Source organism: Aythya ferina, assembly GCF_964211825.1.
Source record: "Aythya ferina genome assembly, chromosome: 11".
NCBI classification, from domain to species: domain Eukaryota; kingdom Metazoa; phylum Chordata; class Aves; order Anseriformes; family Anatidae; genus Aythya; species Aythya ferina.
Window position 1 is genome coordinate 14784528 of NC_140307.1, and position 19155 is coordinate 14803682.

At 39.0% G+C, this 19155-nt stretch overlaps 1 protein-coding gene across 4 annotated transcripts in view; it reads right to left on the reverse strand.

Annotated features, from left to right (window-relative positions):
- TLN2 (talin 2) overlaps positions 1 to 19155 on the reverse strand; it is a 222685-nt gene that overhangs the window by 123957 nt on the left and 79573 nt on the right. For 3 of the 4 annotated variants that reach the window (XM_084531652.1, XM_084531655.1, XM_084531653.1), the window contains one exon: positions 17961 to 18059. The gene's annotated coding sequence lies outside the window, so the exon portion shown is untranslated. Of the gene's footprint in view, positions 1 to 17960; positions 18063 to 19155 lie in introns of all 4 variants that reach the window. The other variant, XM_084531654.1, reaches the window with a different exon arrangement.

Consider the following 19155-nt stretch of genomic DNA (forward strand, 5'->3'; position numbering starts at 1 on the left):
GACAAAGAATAAAGGTATGTGCACACCAGGCCAGGACAGGTACATAGAGTCTACTGCAGAAACACTCTCAGAGAACCACAGTAGTTGAAGTGAATTGAAGAGTACAAACAACAACTAGAGTCCAACAAAGAGCTAATACAAAAACTTAGGCTGGTACTATTTGAAGAAGCTCTCCTTTTAAAAATTTCCTAAGTGGTTTGTGTTCAGTTTTAATCCGGGTTCATTATCAAAAAGCCATTACCAAAAGCCATTAAGATAAAGCTTTAAATATTTTATATAATGTTCCTCTAGGGTACCACAATGAGAGTAAGTGTGAAAGGTTGAGCAATCATAGCACAACCATTATAGTATTCTTCTTGGTTAATACAAAGAAGTTATTAAATTATAAGGCTGAACTTTACTTTATGCCTAAAGCCACCTTTCAATCAGTGTGGTTTTTTTTTTTCAAGTTTTAAGTGTTGAACTACTTGGAAACCAGAAAGAAGTTCTAGCTACAAAAGGTAAACAGAAGAACACTGTGTATAGATCTAGCAATCCTACGTTTAGTTTCATCACATTACTTCCTCAATGACACACAACACCCACATGCTTTGGCAGTATGTTTACTATTCATGGGAAATAAAGCAGGCAACAAATGGGGAAAAGTGACCAATAAGCACCCTATACCCCAAAGTAGCTACTGCAGATAAGTCAGTTTTTAATAGTATGAACAGAAACATGAAAGGTACCTTTGAATATGAGAACAGTTTTAATTAACTTCACCACCACCCCCCAAACAAAACATTACAGGAGACTTTATAGTTAGAAATTCATGTGTGCCAACACAAACCAATATGCTGTGTCAATTCTTGCTCTTCCACCCACCCCAAAACAAATGGTCTATTATTTACACTTCAGATTTGAGAAACTACTATTTATCATGCAAGTACAGACTGCCCCATCTCCCTAGTCAGACTCCCCAGATCACATCATCCCCCCTGCCCCACCCTTCACAGTTTTTACATGATGGACTGCTACCGATTGAGAAACAAGTTAGTAAGATGAAAGGTGGCATTTCTTCTTTCAACAACAAGCTTTTCTCTGTAATTTTCTGCCAGTAAACACTGAGAATCAAATCAAACTTGACATACAGAAGAGATTAAAAGTTGTCATAAACACAGCATCTGAAGAGCAAATATTTAGAAAAGGTTATAATTTTGTATTAGGGACTTATCTTAGAGAGCTGGTCTGAAACAAGTATGAAAACTGTCACAAAGAATTAAATTACAGTTTGGTATTTTTTATTCTTTTTATGTTCCTGAACAAGTTTGACATACCTAAGTCATCACTGAAGAAAAGCAACCAAGACTGAAGTGGGACATGCTCAGGTATTTACACTGACTCCCAACAATGGAAGTTAAAAGAAGACAACCCCAGGATCTTCAAGAATCTGAGGTTGTATCTACCAATGTAGGCAAAACTGGTTAATCCCAGATTAGTAGGGAAATTCAAAAACTCATCTACTCCCATCCCCACCTTGAATTTAGGAGTTTTGATTCACCTGACTGAGTTTCAGGCACATAAACTGCTTGTGCACTGTTTTTCATAAGTCAAGTGGTACTATTAAACTGTGCAATGAGTTTGAATGCTCATTTAACCCTGATAGCCAATTTCTGTTAATTAACACTGTAACAATACAGAACCACTTCTTGCTGCAATAATTGGACTGTACAAGTGACCTCAACTTCTTGGGCATCCCTTGGTAAAAAAGGCAGAAATTAATTCTGTCTTAGTTAACATCTTCCACTTCACTTCATCTGTTCAAACTAACAAATATTTCTGGGTCTTTTTTGTCTAACATCTGTAACTTCAATCTTATCTGTTCAAAGCAACCATTACAAACATGTTCTTTACTGATACCACATAATCTACAGCTGTATCAGGTATTTCATAAACAGAAATCACCTACTGGAACAATGTATTCAGCATGTAGGGAAATTTGACTATCCTGCAGCTGAAACTGGACTCTCAAATATAATTCTTCTCATGCACTTGGAACTAAGCATTATTCCTTTAAAAATGTAAAGCATATGAAAATAGGCTTTGAAGAGGTCTGAAAAGGCACAATGGGTACGTTTTTTTAAAATAAGAGGCAAGTATGCCATTAATTTCTCCTTAAGGATGCATGTTTGTATCCAGGTCAAAAGAGTGCATGTCGTGACCATTGAAAGCCAACTATACTCTGCTGCATTTTTAAGATAATATAAATCTCATATATCTTACATGATGAAGCTTAACTAACCTTCTGAAATAAATATCGGAGATAAATCTCTTTGTGTTTTCACTAACTCTTGGTTAGGCAAACACTACTTTCCTGCTGTTCACAGATCTTCAGGAGTGGTAGGAAGTTCTCCACAAAGCAGCAACTACTCAAACTTTATTCAGAATTGTCCAATGAACTCCAAGCTTACTCTCCAAGTACATTAGAAAAACAAGTTCTAACTTTGTTGTCTGATAGGAAGAGAAAATCTTGTTTAACGTGTATAATTGTTCCTCTTAAGGGGGAAAAATGAGATTTACCGAACAAGAAATAGTAACTTACTTCAACTTAATTATTGTTATTACATTAAATGCTATAGCAAATAGTCACATTCAGTCACACTTCTTAAGTTCTTTAAAAGGCATTTGCCCGGAACAGTATGTCATCCTGGCATCACATTGCAATACCTTTCCTTTGATGACAGAAAACTAGTTTGACTGATTTACCAGAGTAATCTGAAGTACAAGGCAGTCATGCTTTACCACCTTCCTGCAAAACCAAGCACTGAAAACGTGTCACATGTCAAACTCATCTATTCTTCCGTCATGATGTGAATGATATTTACCCTCCAAAATGTCCAGAGACTCTCAAGTATCAACTACTTAGGCATGCCAGATTCACAGTCTCTGCAAGGAGTTCACTACAGCTATAATCAATGATTCTTCATTTAACTCAACAGGTCTGGCTATAGACTTGAGCCTAGAAATTGGCTTTTAAAAATGGAACTAAACATTTTTCCAAATAAGGGGATACAAAACATAGTAATTGAAAATGACAGCTCATGATGTGAAATAACGTACCTTTGAACTATGAGTACACGGCAGTTTATACATCAAGGTACTATTCACACTAACTGTAAAATCTCACCTTTCTCGATTCGGAATCTGCACTGAAGTCATCCTTTATTTACATCTGGATGAACTGTAAGCAACTGTGAACAAGACATTAAGCTTATTTGTCCTGGAAATGGAAGAGCAGCTTGCCTTAGAACAGTTGCTGGCTATTTCGCTGCTGGCTACTGACACCTCAGCAGCGAAAAACCCCTAGTATTAAAGAAACTTCTCAGTACAGGGTTTATTTTGTTCCCACCTTGTGATGCCATACACTCTGAATATCCAAATATTTACTTGCACTCAAATCAGAATCCAATGGATTTCTTACCCATTTGTGCTGATATACACTACAGCAATGTTTATTCAGCAATCCTTTACAAAGGCTCACTGGTTCTGTGGAAGCTATTGAACCTCAGCAATTCTATGGCAATATATTTGTGTTGTTTTCATTTTAAAGAAGCGCAAATTCAGCTGTCATAAATAATCACTAACAAAAAAACATAGAGGAGCTTCTACTTTTTCTGTACTATTAGGTCATGAATTACTCAGGCTGCAAACATTTCTCCTGAATAAGCATCCTTTAAAAGAGGTTCATGTTTCCCCTTCAAGATATTCATCCAAGAAAGGTCTATCAGTACATGATAACACTAGTCCTGCTCCCAATCCCCATTCCTCTTCACAAAAACATATTTAAACCTCCACTCATTAACAAGTCGATTTTCATGTTTCTTCTCAAAAAAGTTTAGTCAAAATATTTATTTTCTTGTTAATGTACTGTGTGTACAGTAGATTTTAGCCCCATACAAAAAAAAAAAAAAAAAAAAAACAAAAAACACGAAAACTATCACCAGATCCAAGTCTTATATTAAACTCATATTGAAGCTTTGACTAATGCTGCAAAAAGGCAAGCACACCAAGTGAGCCTAGAAAGATGTCTAGAACACCGCCTGTTGCAGCACATGTCCTAAACACGCTGGTGACTATGCATTTTCAAAAGTATGCTCGCCTTTCAAAGTTACAGGTACAGCCTTTGAAGCAGTTATTTAAGTGCAAAAACATTCAGTACCGATCACCAAGAATTAGCATATATACATTTTAGAGACCATAAGAATTCATAACATATGTACACTAAGGAAAGATTTTAAATCCCAGTTAGTTATATAAAAACAAAAAATAATTGAAGATATAAGAAGGCTTAGCTGAATCGGAGGTTTTATACTAGTAATCCACCTACATCTGCTGCTAAGCAGGTCTGGAAGAATCATGTGTTTGAAGGCATATGAAGTTAGTAGGTAATTATGTGAGAACAGAGGCAATTTACATAGCTAGCTTCTGCCTTCACAATAAGCACTAAAAAGCATAGTTAAAACAAAGAATAATATGCATTTCTAAAATGAAACTCAGCATTGAAGTGCAAGCTATTATTTTACTAGAACAACTAATATATGAGTAGCCACTTAAGTTCTAAGATGAGGTATCTGCTCTAAGTCCCTTGTTTGTATTAGGCTTATTGTTTCTATTAGGCTTAGTGGGTAGCAGTACTCTTGGAGACTAGATGCAGCTCCAACAGAAAAACAAAAAGGGCAGAACTTGCAAATTTATGCCAATGCAAAGCACTGTCTCTACAGTCTAAGTCTAGACAGTTTTACATTTAAATCAGCCTGGTTGAAACAGATCTCTATCTATATTTTACATTAGAAGCTACAAAGGCCTTTTAGCTGATTCAGTTTGCAGGTTTCATAAACATTAACTTTAGAAATAAGGATTTCCACCATTCACTTTCCATACACACACTGAAATTTTATTTCGTGCAAGATAGTCAGAACCCTAAGATGCATACTTACTAAAGTGCAACTAAAAATGCACTTCCCTTTATTATCTTTCTTTTTTTTTTTTAAGTTGAGTTAAAGGGTGTTTTTTGTTTGTTTGTTTGTTTGTTTTTTGTTAAGCATTGACCACATGCATGGATAACAAGCATATATGAAAAAAAGGAATCACTTCTTACCTTGAAAACACATAATATAAAGGAGGGAGTTAGAAGTCACTATATTTTGCATTATATGCAGTGTAACAGTATTACTATCTCGTATTTATACAATTTAAATATTTCTGGAACAAACATTCAATAACTTCAGTTCTTAGTAGAATAGTCTAAGTATGTAACTATTTTGTGCCTAGAAAATACAACAGAGAATTTCATGAATATAATTCTAGTTATCATTCAGCTGTTAAAACTACATATATTTCTGAAAAGCAGCCAGTACGCAGACCTATGCTGCCAAATTCAGAGTGCTGAAAGGGAAGAATGTGGAATCAAATACAATATAGGATTTTGTAGAACTGCAGAAATGTTATACCAGGATATACCAACCTACTAAGGAACTCCCGAGAGGGGCCCAAATTCAATTAGTACTCTGAAATCGACACATTCCTCTATTGCATTCTTGCACTTCAGAAAATTATTCTAAAAACACAATTCCTTTGCAGAAAATAAAAATTGGCATAATATGTCTGATCTTCAGACTAAACAGCTTGAAATAAAATTCTCCTCAAAAATATAGATATTTATTCCAGTGAAAAGTCATTAATTTATCAAGACATCTCAAAAGTAATACTACAATTTGCCTTCAAACTACACAAATTAGAAGTGTCTACTTAAAAACAACACATGCAGAAAGCTGTCCAGACCAATAAGGTACCAAAATGCTGTTCCGGAAAGAATGCAAGCTATAGCTCTGTATGTATGTTTTATCATAGCAATCTAATTCACAGTATGGCATCTTAACACAATTTGTTTGCAATTTTTCTGGCTACTTAAGAATTAAAATTGAAGTTATTTAACTCATAACAAAAGGTTTATTTTCCAAAATTCAATGGTAAATAGTTTTCCTCCTTAAAATTTCTCCCTACAACAGCCTTTGTAGATCAAATTATCTACTTCTAAAAACCAAAATACCCTGGATTGTTAGGAAGCATGCTATTGTATCATTTATTTATCTTTACTTTCACATCACTTGAGAATTAGAAGAGCTAAAATGCCAGGAATTCTCCACACTGACTACTGCTACACAAGCTATGCAATCACATACACATAGCATTACACATTTTTTCCCCTCTGTGCATATTGTATAATGACATACAGAGGCAAAAAACAAACTTTCAGTGCCAGGAAATTATTTCCACAAGTATATTCTGGTAAGATGAAGAGATAAAGAAATGTTCTGCACTTGAAAATTAATTTGTTTTAGGCTGTTACTTCCTCAGTAAACAGTAATGGAGAAAACAAACAAAAAAAAAAAAAAAAAAAAAAACCACAAAAAACTTTTTAACAAACAGCAACTGCTGATGCAACTAGCGTGTGCTTTTAACAGCCATCAGCAGCTCGGGAGTTCAAAATGAGATTACAAGCAGCCACCTGAGGCCTATGGCCACTTTCTGCCAAGGAAAGTTCCCACTCCAGTCAAGCTCTTAAGATGGTAGAAATCAAGATCAAAACCAACTAGCATTACACATTGACCAGAGTGAATGTCATTGACTAGAACAAATGCAAAGCACTTCTTGACCCACAAACACTAGTCTCCTAGATCAAAGCAAGCCCACTGGCATCAACAACTGTTCTAAGTCTTTCCATAGGAAGAAAAGTGCTCTTTAAACAGATTGCCAGTAATAATATTTTGTGAGATTTCCTATGACAGTCCTCTTATCATCCTCTTGTATGCTTGAAGGTCATCTTCACAGCACAATCATTTGGTAACCAAGTTTTCTGTACAGTATTGTACAATATATGTACAGCCATCGTGCAGCAGGCAGGCTACCACTTGGTTGCCATCACAGAGACATGGTGGGACCACTCTCATGACTGGAGTGCTGCAATGACTGGCTATAAGCTCTTCAGAAGGGACAGGCAGCACAGAAGGGTTGGTGATGTGGCTCTCCATATTAGAGAATCTTTCGATGTTGTGGAACTCAAGGCTATGAATGACAAGGTTGAGTCCCTTTGGGTTAGGATTGGCGGGAAGACCAACAAGGCTAGCATCCTGGTTGGGGCCAAACCAGGATGAGGAGACGGATGAGGAGTTCTATAGGCAGCTGACAGAAGTTGCGAAATCGTTGGCGCTTGTTCTCGTGGGGGACTTCAACTTCCCTGACATATCCTGGAAGCACAACACAGCCCTGAGAAAGCAGTCTAGGAGCTTTTTGGAGAGCGTGGAAGATAGCTTCCTGACGCAGCTGGTTAGTGAGCCTACCAGGGGTGGTGCCCCGCTAAACCTTCTCTTCACAAACAGAAAAGGACTGGTGGGAGATGTGGTGGTCGGAAGCTGTCTTGGGCAGAGTGATCACGAAATGGTGGAGTTCTCTATTCTTGGCGAGGCCAGGAAGGGGACCAGTAAAACCACTGCATTGGACTTCCAGAGGGCTGACTTTGAGCTGCTCAGGACGCTGGTTGGTAGAGTCCCTTGGGAGGCCGTTCTGAAGGGCAGAGGGGTCCAGGAAGGCTGGGCGCTCTTCAAGAAGGAAATCTTAATGGCACAGGAGCAATCTGTCCCCATGTGCCCAAGGGCGAGCCAGCATGGAAGAAGACTGGCCTGGCTCAACAGAGAGTTGCAGCTTGAGTTTAGGAGAAAAAAGAGGGTTTGTAATCTTCAGAAAAAGGGCGGGCCACTGAGGAGGACTATAAGGATGTTGCGAGGCTGTGCAGGGACAAAATTAGGAAGGCCAAAGCTCATCTGGAGCTCAATCTGGCTACTGCCGTTAAAGACAACAAAAAATCTTTTTACAAATACGTCAACGCAAAATGGAGGACTAAGGAGAATCTCCATCCTTTACTGGATGTGGGGGGAAACCTTGTTACAAGAGATGAGGAAAAGGCAGAGGTGATTAATGCCTTCTTTGCCTCAGTCTTTAGCGGCAATACCGGTTGTTCTCTGGATACCCAGTACCCTGAGCTGGCGGAAGGGGATGGGGAGCAGGATGTGGCCCTCACTATTCATGAGGAAATGGTTGGTGACCTGCTACGGCACTTGGATGTGCTCAAGTCGATGGGGCCGGATGGGATCCACCCAAGGGTACTGAGAGAACTGGCGGAGGAGCTGGCCAAGCCGCTTTCCATCATTTATCAGCAGTCCTGGCTATCGGGGGAGGTCCCAGTTGACTGGCGGCTAGCAAACGTGACGCCCATCTACAAGAAAGGCTGGAGGGCAGACCCAGGGAACTATAGGCCTGTCAGTTTGACCTCAGTGCCAGGAAAGCTCATGGAGCAGATGATCTTGAGAGTCATCACGTGGCACTTGCAGGGCAAGCAGGCCATCAGGCCCAGTCAGCATAGGTTTATGAAAGGCAGATCCTGCTTGATGAACCTGATCTCCTTCTATGACAAAGTGACGCACTTGGTGGATGAGGGAAAGGCTGTGGATGTGGTCTACCTTGACTTCAGCAAGGCTTTTGACACCATTTCCCAAAGTATTCTCCTCAAGAAACTGGCTGCTCTTAGCTTGGACTGGTGTACACTTCGTTGGGTTAGAAACTGGCTGGATAGCCGGGCCCAAAGAGTCGCCGTGAATGGAGTCAAATCCAGTTGGAGGCCGGTCACTAGTGGCGTCCCCCAGGGCTCGGTGCTGGGGCCGGTCCCCTTTAATATCTTCATCGATGATCTGGACGAGGGCATTGAGTGCACCCTCAGTAAGTTTGCAGATGACACCAAGTTAGGTGCGTGTGTCGATCTGCTCGAGGGTAGGAAGGCTCTGCAGGAGGATCTGGATAGGCTGCACCGATGGGCTGAGGTCAACTGCATGAAGTTCAACAAGGCCAAGTGCCGGGTCCTGCACCTGGGGCGCAATAACCCCAAGCAGAGCTACAGGCTGGGAGAGGAGTGGTTGGAAAGCTGCCAGGCAGAGAAAGACCTGGGAGTATTGGTGGATAGTCGGCTGAATATGAGCCAGCAGTGTGCTCAGGTGGCCAAGAAGGCCAACGGCATCTGGGCTTGTATAAGAAGCAGTATGACCAGCAGGGCTAGGGAAGTGATCGTCCCCCTGTACTCGGCTCTGGTGAGGCCGCACCTCGAGTACCGTGTTCAGTTTTGGGCCCCTCGCTACAAGAAGGACATCGAGGTGCTTGAGCGGGTGCAGAGAAGGGCGACGAAGCTGGTGAGGGGCCTGGAGAACAAGTCCTACGAGGAGCGGCTGAGGGAGCTGGGCTTGTTCAGCCTGGAGAAAAGGAGGCTCAGGGGCAACCTTATCGCTCTCTACAGGTACCTCAAAGGAGGCCGTAGCAAGGTGGGGGTTGGTCTGTTCTCCCACGTGCCTGGTGACAGGACGAGGGGGAATGGGCTTAAGTTGCACCAGGGGAGTTTTAGGTTGGATGTTAGGAAGAACTTCTTCACTGAAAGGGTTGTGAGGCATTGGAACAGGCTGCCCAGGGAAGTGGTGGAGTCACCATCCCTGGAGGTCTTTAAAAGACATTTAGATGCTGAGCTTAGTGATATAGTTTAGTGGAGGACTGTTTGTGTTAGGTCAGAGGTTGGACTCGATGATCTTGAGGTCTCTTCCAACCTAGAAATTCTGTGATTCTGTATTGTAACCCCAACAATCTATGATTTTTAAATTACTTGCAATGTGCCTCCTTCTCTAAATAACACCCATTTATACAAGTAAGCAAAGTCACACCAAATGGGTTAAGACGACTAGTGGCTATTTCATGGATTAGTAATTTACTTTCTTGCAGGAGGTACTAGTCTTCTGATATCACTTGAAAACAAGAGCAAAATAAGAAAACAAAAGCAAATTAAAAGGCAGCTTTTTCACTACTACTTATTAGAGCTCTTCAGTGACTGAAAAATTTGTAGTTCCAGGAAGAATATATATGACTTTTGTACACTATACCAGATAGCATAAAGCTGTTCTTTCTGTCTGCTATGTCTTACAGGACAAGACAGGACGTTCACTTTTCAGAAAAAAAACAGTACATCTTCAGGTCCTGACATCATCACATTTTTATGTCTATTACTTTAACTATGCAGCTGCCAAATCAATTCTGATTAGAATACACTTTGAATTTCATAAAGTCTTCCCACAGACATATATCTTTCAGTCTCAAGCACTTCTTGTCATTTTAATTGCTTCACTTCAAGTACCCCTAGGAAAAAAAAAAATGATGCTTTGCAGTATTCACAGGCAGTCTGAACAGCACTCACACTGTCCCATGGGAGAACACTGTCTGGAATCACCATTTAAATAGGAGAAGGAGAGAGAATGCTGAAAACACATACATAAGAAATGCATGCTGCTTATACTCTTCATTAAAATCAAACGTAAGACCAGCTCAACTCTCCCCCACCCCCATGTGCCTTCAATAAAAAGAAGAGAGATGTCTTCTCTTAACAGAACTAAGCTTTCCAAGCATGTGTTTTGAGGCTGAGGCAGTGTCTGAGCTATGTAGGAAAACATGAAATAACTCTTTCAGGATGCCTTATCAATTTCTAGCTACATGGTCTCAGACTAAGGCTCTTTTGTTTGTCTCTTTTTACATATATTTTATATTTACCCGATAACATAAGGAGCAGGTAGAACACCATCACACTTCTGCAGCAAAATAGTCTTTGTCAAATCCTTGAACTAAACCAATCCTCCAGATGTGTGCACGCAAGCACTAACTCTCTCAATCGCTCCCCATACTGGGACTGCTTCAAGTTCAAGTCTCCCTACCAGTTCACTAAGGTTCTTCTTTGAGAAGAAAAAGAAAAATCATTGCATCCTCAGCCTCCTGTATGCCATAACATTTAAGTATCTTCAGAAGATCATATAGTTGATATCCAAAGTTAACTCCAAAGTTTTTTCTCATATGCTATCTGCCCAAGGGACTGATTCCTCTGCATTCTGAAAGCACATCTGAAGTGTTTATTGCTTCCAGATTTTGAAAAGAGAAATTACTGTTATAACTCAGCTGGGTTGTCTTAAGAGCTCTGCTAAAGCCTCTCTGGTTTTCATCACAGAGTCTCACTTCAGAATACACACATTTCCTGTGTATTACTTTTCTCCAAGTATAGAAAACTCACACTCAAGTCTTGGGCAGAACAATCCATTTACCAAGGAAGAAGAACACAGCAGCATTTACATTGCAATGTGCCTGAAACAATTGCAAAATATTTAGAAACTTCAGTTGCTGCATGTAATACTTTAGCCCTAACCTTTCTGCCACTCTCTGCCAAGAATCTGAAGCACTACATTCAGAATTCGCACTAAACACAAAATTTGATAATCATGACTTGTGTCCAATTCTGCACTTAGTTTTACTGAATTAAGCTCGCACATAGGTGAAAACTGACCTCACTGTCCCAGATACACAGCTTATGTCAGACAACAAGAACAACAGTTAACACACAGGTCTACCCAAGTTAATGATAAATGAAACTGATGTATAACCTCCAGATCTGAAAGTCAACCAATGTAACAGCCCAGCTACCAGCTTGACTCTAGTGATCAGAGCACAGACACTAGTCAAAGCTGCAAAAAATCACACACTTACCCAGAGAGCTTTTTCTCTCAGAACTCACAAACAATAAAATTAAAATTCAGCCCTCTACTGAGCAGGTCATTTGACAACTGTACTGTTTGAAGCCACAGTTTAACCACTTCTAACCGAAGACTCCAGTACGGTTTGTTTTGCCCAGTTTCAGACTAAGCAACATGTCTTTGAGGTCAGGAAAAGCCAGTCACTCCTAAGCAACCATCAGCACAATTCAGCAAGGCTCATGTTCGTGCTCATCTCTTACCACTACACTGAGCCAGTATTTAAGCTAGCTTTTGAAGAAGTGCTGGAAAAAAAAACAGTTTCTATATACATATACTCTCCCTACTATCTTGAAAAGCAAAACAGCTCCTCCACACTCTAGAAAGCTTTTGTATTTAATCATAAAGTCAGGCATCAAAAATCACCTGTTTTACGCCTCTTAATATTCAATTTGCACACAACAGAAACTGCTGCATTACACAGCAGATCACCTCAGGCCAGAACACTCTTGTGGCCTTTCTGCAAAGACATAGAAACAGAAGAGGACATTTCTAGCCTACCTGATAAACAACCTCAACTGCAAATAGCAGTATTTGAAACACTCATTACTGAATGGAAAACCAAGACCAACTTACACAAATGTTGTAAGAATCAGGCATCCTATTCCATTCTTATTTGCTGTCTCACAGAGATGAGGTCACTTATGCTGGCCCATTACTCGCTAGATACATCTCTAACTTTGCTAGAACTGCCTGGGAAAACCAAAAAAAAAAAAAAAAGGCCTGACATGCATTTCCAATTGCTGATGTTGGTTTGCAATGTACATTCATTAGAATAGAATAGTACAGATGGACCTTCAAAGACTGAGTCCAACTGCCTTAACACCTCAGGGACAACCAAAAGTTAAAGCTTATTCATGAGGGCATTGTCCAAACACTTCTTGAGTGCTGACAGGCACGGGGCACCAGCCGCCTCTCTAGGAAGCCTGTTGAGTGTTTCACCACCTCCTGGTAAAGAATTTATTCCTCATATCTAGCACACCTGCAATATAGAAAATACCAATAAAACTTGAAGTTTGCTACCTAACTACCTAAAGACATTAATGGTAGTGATATGCTCTTACGAGCATCACTTGCAAAGTTCAGTCTGCAAAACTTCCTTGCTTTCTGTCTCCCTCTCTCTCTCTCTCTCTCTCTCTCTCTCTCTCTCTCTCTCCTCAGTACAACGCTTAACATGCTCAGCGTCATTCAGGAGAATCCTACATGAAAACTGATATGGTTCAAAATCCAAGCGCAATCCAGCTGCCAGGAAATCGGGTAATTATTGTACTTCTGGAATACAATACCAGCTCAAGTGTTAAAAAATCAGCACCGTTTCTCTCTGTAACACTGTAAAAGCCACAATACTCAATTGTGACCACTCAGGCTTCATTAAGAGATGACTTGATCCTCCCCATTTCACATTACTTACAACTGAACAAAATTGAACTACTTAATTAGCAGGTAACATTTTATGCAATAATTATATGGAAATCCACACTAACCGTGCATTCCCATATTAACATTCACCTAACACATTTCCATATGGAAGATTCAATACAACTTTAGCCATTTTTCTCATTAAAAGGAATAGATCTTCTCAACTGATGTTTCTAGTGGCATTAAGACAAACACGTCAGCCACCTACAACCATTTATATTCACTCTGACACCTTATTACTTAAACACTTGCTTACCCACTGCAATCTAACCGTTACCATTAAGTCTATATTGATTTGCTTCGCATTAATGTTACTATACTGATATCTACGCACCTAATATTGTCTCAGCCAAGCATATGAATAAATTGAAACTAAGTAATATGACCACATAAATGATGACTGCTTTCTTGCTGTAGCTGTAAAAAGAACAAAATCCTTCTTATTTGCCAAATTTAATTTCTGAATGCAGGACTTCTCAACTATGCTGCAAGGATATATTTAGCTGCTGTACTACAGCTCTCATCTCAGATTACACAGCTATTTAAATCTAAAAGCAACGCATGTGTTCATGAAAGCTGTTAGAGTAAACATTCAAGTCCAAATGTGAAGTCTTTGTGGACTAGGTTAAGACATACATACATACAAAATTTATACATTACAGGGAAGTACTTTGGTGTCTTGTTTATCACAGCTTTCAAAAGGTACCTGTAACTCATTCCTCAATTTAAGATGGGAAGAGATGAATAGTTCTCATTAGTGGAGAAAAGCCTTTCCAAAGCAAGTTGAGAATATAGAAATAGACACACCATAACCTCCACTCACAGGCCACAGCTTAGCTTTCTTTCCCAGCCTTTCACCCTTGAAAGGGCAAAAAACCACACAAACCATGTAAGAAGATCAGAACTCAGTACTCATTTTGTGTGCCCAAACTAAGGAATCTTTAGCAGCCTAACAGAGCGGAGCTCAAGAGTCTGAGGGTGGTTCAGGATCATTCTCTGAATACAGAAAGCATAACAGTACTGCTCTCAAAGGAAACATACAGCCTTTACGAGGACCAGTAACACACATGGAACCTGAAAGCCAAAGGGGAGAAAACAGTAGGCTAACGGGAAAGACACTGGAAAGAGTTTGGCAGCAATTTCTCCTTCTGGACAGTGCTTTTGAAAAGACAGTCAGTGGCATTCCCACTTGGTGATATGAAGCTTGAGAACAGTACCTCAGCCACAGGAGGCTGAACTAGCAAACCACAATTTGTGGCTGTTGGTGCAATTGCCTTACACAAGTCAAGTCACAGAGCTACACCTTTTGCTGTTGTAGCACCAGAGCCTCCATCCAGCTCTTGAATACTCCTGCACAGTCACCAATTTTATGATCAAGCTTGGAGCTCAGATACTTGGTTGTACCAACTTCATTTTGATGTGACCAGAAATAGACCCTGGTTGTAGGTAAATGAATGCTAACAGTATTAAGCAGATACTAGCTATGCTTAGTTGTTATCAGAACAACTGACTATACACACGTGCCGAATACCTTTAATTAATACTAACTCCAAGTAACAACAGGAAAAAATATTCTGAGAATGGAAAAAAAACTTATAAGATTTGAAGATGGAGGAAAGAAGTAAAGTAACTAAAAAACTACAATTGTCAGAGAAAGGAAATTCAAGATTGATGAAGTTGTCCCTCAGAAGCCTTGTTGTAGCAAGCAGGCAAAAAAGGCCAAGTCAGGCCATTCAGGCTGCCACGAAGACAAAGCTGACAGCATGCAGGTGACAAGCTAATTGTGCTACACACAGAAGCTACAGTGGACACTGAAGACAAGATCCAAGATCATTCCACATTTTCACAACGGCTACAGTGGTTTGTAAAGCAAAAGGTTACACAGGGCTCTGCAGCATTACCAGAATGAAAGCATCAATTCATACCTGATACATGTCAGCATCTCACTCTAATTAACCCCATTAGCCCCACACAACTTCTTGTTCAAATACAGTATGCATATGGACTTGAACCATTACAACAAGGAATAACAGCCCTCTTTAAAATAGGATAAACACAAGAGAAATGTCAGGCTCTCCTACTTATAAATATATGAAGGTCTAAGATGTTCAAAGAATGTGAACGGAAGTGCACAAAGCCGAATTAAAATATATGATACTTAATACTTGTTTAAACAGTATTGTTTTGTTTTTGAGTAATACCGATGCCTTAGCCTGAACTTCAAGGCTATATCTGAGGAGTCTTTCACCACTGCTGGAAAAAAAAGAAAAAAGCATAGGAATACCCATTTAGCTTTACAGCAATCTACACAATTTCTCACAAGCTTTACATTTCCTCAAATTTATACATACATATATATAAATAAATTGATGCCACTTTCTAAAATTTGACCGTAATATTTAATTTTTCTTCATTATGCTGTATCAACTGGCTCGGATCTCAGAGTGCAGTTCAGAGCAGTTCTGAAAGGTTCAATATTCCTCATAAAAAACCTTTAGAATTAACTTTGAGCTCCAGACCTCTTTTAATCCACTTGGTTAGGATAGCCATTACAAAAATATTAAACCAAAAATCGCATTTTGTAATCACAACATCCAGCCAACTGTGATACTTGCAACAAATAATACTTGCCAGCAGTATACAAATACATAACATGACACTGTATTAAGTCTCTGAAGAAGCTGAACTACAAACCATTGGCAATGATCCTAGAATTTATTTTGAAAAGAAGTCAAGGATGCTGCCACCACTGCTGGACTAGTAGTGTAACAAAAACCCTACGTATAACCAAGCAAGCTTACAGTTATGACAAACTTCACTCATGTTCAGCCTACACAAATGAACAAAGAAAAAAAGGTAGCCTGGAAAGCTCTGCTTAAACAGCAGCTTTATCCCTGGCTTGGTGCTGGCTGCCTAATATTTGGGTATGTCAGGAGGATAACGCCCTCCTCAGTAGAACTGGCCACTTTATAACTCTTACCTCCTCCCTAAAGCTTTCAAAAAAGAAAAAAAAAAAAAGTAACAACACAAGAAAGTTAGCATATCTTATAAATAGAAGAATCTATTTGCATTCTTCTGTGGTATTTTCATTGTTTTAAAATCTGGAAACTTTCAGTGCCTTTCTGTTCAGAGTATCTAGGAGTCAAGAGTTTTAACCCATGGTTTCAATTTAAAAATAAACTGTCCGAGTTATTTTCTATTTGCACAATAAACATCGACACGTGAAGATATTTTAGCATCCACCTGCAAAATGAACTACAGAGCAGTTCAATCAAATAATTTATTTGTGACTTCATAGCTCTGTAGGAAAAAGAGCCAGAGTTCTGAGTTCATACATGTGCATGAGACAGATATTGATCCAAACTAAAAGGATAACATAGCAACTATCAACTTCATTACAAGCAAGATCCAGTCAAAATTCACTACTTGTTTTTAACTTCTGCTATCCAACATGAAGCTCTTTTAAGTATGTGCTCCTATTCTCTGTAATAAAACGGTCAATTCTTCCTTGCAATAGCTGTGATCAACAACATATCAATGGTCACAGCCCAGAAAATGAGAACTAAGTGTCAGTATGGTAGTATGTACTTGTAGCAATATTTAGGTGATGAAATTCCAAACAAAGCTTGAAATTTGGAAGGTCATACCTCATAATCAAGTTAGTAACTCAAACTGAAGCTAGTACTCAAATAAGCAAAGCTGATGAAGAATTAACTGTATTGACACAAGAAAGTTACGTCAATGGAGACAGGAGTGACAGCAGGGGAAAAAGTGACAGTTTTATTTACACCTAAGAACCCTTGTGCCTGGAAATAGTCTCAAACAAAACACTTGGAAAGATGAGTTATCATGCCAGTCTTCATTAATGAAATTCAAAACACTGCTACTTGATGAAGCAATGTCATTTTCAGAGTAGTGTAACTGATGAAGACAGATTCTCTCAAAGGGACTATGTTCTGCAAGTGCCAGGAAAAGAACTGCAGTTTCCTGTCACATGTAAACCACGTTTTGACTGAAGTGTTTTCATATTCCTTCCTGAAATCAGAGTCGATGATAAACATAATCTAGTATTTCCTATTTCTGAACTGCCACAGTATAAAATACTTGCAACAACACTTTTTTCTTGTTTAAAGGTTTCTCTAGAATCCAACTATTATAGGCTGGCAGCTGCTTGAAATACCATGTATTGGTTAGTATGGCATTCCCAGTAACAAACAGCTGACGAATCTCTCGAGAGACATACTTTTTTTTTTCTTTTCCAGTATTTCTGCTAAACCCTAACAGCAACAATTATCTTCATTCTCCATCTGTGGGTCATGCCATTTCTTCCAGATTATGTGCTCAAATATGGTAGTCACAGTCCGTTTTGCAGCATTACTTCGCAATAACACACCAATCAATACAGCACAGGCTGTGTTAAAAGGATACAACTATCCCCTGTAACCTAAAATTCCTAGTATGTAACTCCAGATTATCAAATAAACTACCGTATTTGGTTATTTTAAAGTTACCATGCTTCCCTATAGTCTTCTTCCTCCTATTTTAGCTTTGCTTAAGATTGTAAGACACCAAAGAGAGGTTTTGTTAACAGAATTTTCTCCTTTTTCATCTAATATTTTCATTAAATGCTAAAAATACAAAACAGAATTTTAATAAAGCAATACCTGAACTTTGCTTATTGATCAACTGCACGCACTAAATCAGAGACAACTACATGGTATAAAACAAATGCTGCCACTCACCACTTATTTTACAAGGTTTCATAAACAACATCACACTAACTATCTTTATAGGATGTATGTCTTTAAGTGGCAGCAAAGTATTCCCCCATACCATCATACTTACAGATTCCTTCGTGTCAGTCTGTGGTCTCAGAATACTGAAACAGGTCAACAGAACAGTCCAGCAGCAAGACAGACCTTGATGTTATCCCACAATGCAGTACTGCTGGGAAAAAAAAAGAGGGATAGGGAGGAAAAAAATTGTTTCAGTATTCTAAGTGAAAAGGTTAGCAAAACAAATATCAAGCTATGACAGCGCTCTTCAAAATGACAGGCACACCAAACCCAATGACAAATAAAAATCTTGAAATATGGCAGTAAAATGACCCATACACCAGTCCTTCAAAGTGAATTTATTAACAAACCAGCACAGTTCATATTGCAGAATTTAGCCAGAGTGACCTGACAGCAGCAATTGCTATCCAAACCTATAGCAGGAATTGGAAAACTACAGGGTTTGGTCAACACTCCTGAGAATGTGCGTAGTGGAGATGTGAATAGAAAAAAGAAACTCCTGATAGATGATAATTTTAACATCTGCAGTGTCACTACTTTATATCACCCAATGCTTGTTTGTAGGAAAACGATCATTGTTTTCAAGGTGACTGTGATAAAACACTACAGCAAACCTGCAAGTCGTCATGCACTCAGAAGTTGCTTGTGAATCCAGTTCCCCTTAAATACCAGTCATCTGTCCTTACTGACATCTGTGAGTCTGAAGGTCACATACACTGAGATAGTCAAAAACTATGGTGTTTTGTCCAAATTATAACAAAGTACCCTTAAGAAATGCCATATTTTACAGGACTTTGAAAAGGCTGTATTTTATTTTCATGCAACTCAAACATTTGACATGAACATTTCTAGGCTTAAACTTAACATAAGCAAACTAAGCAGAGAAGTTACACTAGAGCCAGTAAAGGAATAAACACTGTAATCATAAGAAATACTTTCCATCTACATGAATATTAGAACATTGGTACTAAAGCATTAATTTGAGGAGAAATGCACTGTCTACAACTGAGGTGCTATTTCTAGGACCTCACCTCCCTTTCAAGTAGCTGATGTCCAGATTACATAGGTCTAACAAAGAACTTTCCTGATTTCAGTGCCTGCCTCTGGAACTTGGAACATGCTCATTAATTTAATAAATAAATAAATAAATAATTTGCAGTATTCAAATACAACTTAGAAGCTACTGACTGTGTTATTCAGTGATGCAAATATACACGCGACTATATATATGCATGCAGATGCAC